At 44.4% G+C, this 882-nt stretch overlaps 1 non-coding gene across 1 annotated transcript; it reads right to left on the bottom strand.

The window, feature by feature from the left end:
• Window positions 1–573: 573 nt before the first annotated feature.
• Window positions 574–680, bottom strand: LOC120281454. Its single transcript, XR_005542594.1, has one exon. It is a non-coding gene; the product is annotated as a small nucleolar RNA R71 (small nucleolar RNA).
• Between the last annotated feature and the right edge of the window lie 202 nt (window positions 681–882).

Here is an 882-nt window from a genome sequence, read left to right as displayed (position 1 = left end):
CTTATCCTATTATTGTTCTGATTCTTTTTTCTTTCTTTTTGGGTGCATCTCCAGGTTATGACCCGAGGGAATCCCTCAATATTGATTGAAGAGGATCCCGAACTTGAACGTACACTTAGAAGAAAAGGGAAAGAGCCTGTGCAAGAACAGTCTAATCCAGCTGATTTGGAAGCAGAAGAATCTGAAAACATGGCAGAACAGAATGAGCAACAATGAACATTATTCGATTATGCCAGACCTTCAGTGTTGGGGACACAATCGAGTATTGTGCGTCCCCCAATTACAGCTCAGAACTTTGAGTTGAAGCCGGCATTTATCCACATGTTGCAGCAATCCGTAGAATTCAATGGTTTGGCCGATCCAAACAGTCACATAGAGAGCTTTCTTGAGGTGTGTGATATGCTGAAGATAAATGGTGTGACGGATGATGCCATCAAATTGAGAGCCTTCCCATTTTCCCTAAAGGGGAGAGCGAAGCAGTGGCTACACTCGTTACCTAGAGCGTCAATTGCCATGTGGGAGGAGATGGTGGAAGCTTTTTTAGCTCGTTATTTCCCTCCTATAAAATCAGCGAAGCTTAGGAACGAGATCTCATCCTTTGTTCAGTTGGAATTGGAGTCTCTATTCGAGACATGGGAAAGGTTTAAGGAGCTCCTGAGGAAGTGCCCGCAACACGGATTCCCGGAGTGGATGATTGTTCAAACCTTTTACAATGGTTTAAACCCGAGTACAAGGCAACTCTTGGATGAGGCAGCAGGAGATACCTTAGGTAGCAAGACCCCCGATGAGGCTCGTCAGTTGTTTGAAGAAATAGGGTTAAACAGCTACCAATGGAATGTTAGGGAGAAGAAAAAGATGTCCGGTCTCTATGAGATAGATGCG

This window comes from Dioscorea cayenensis, chromosome 17, assembly GCF_009730915.1.
Source record: "Dioscorea cayenensis subsp. rotundata cultivar TDr96_F1 chromosome 17, TDr96_F1_v2_PseudoChromosome.rev07_lg8_w22 25.fasta, whole genome shotgun sequence".
Lineage (NCBI taxonomy): Eukaryota > Viridiplantae > Streptophyta > Magnoliopsida > Dioscoreales > Dioscoreaceae > Dioscorea > Dioscorea cayenensis.
Note: the sequence above shows the minus strand (reverse complement) of the source record. Positions and strands in the feature narration are given on the sequence as shown.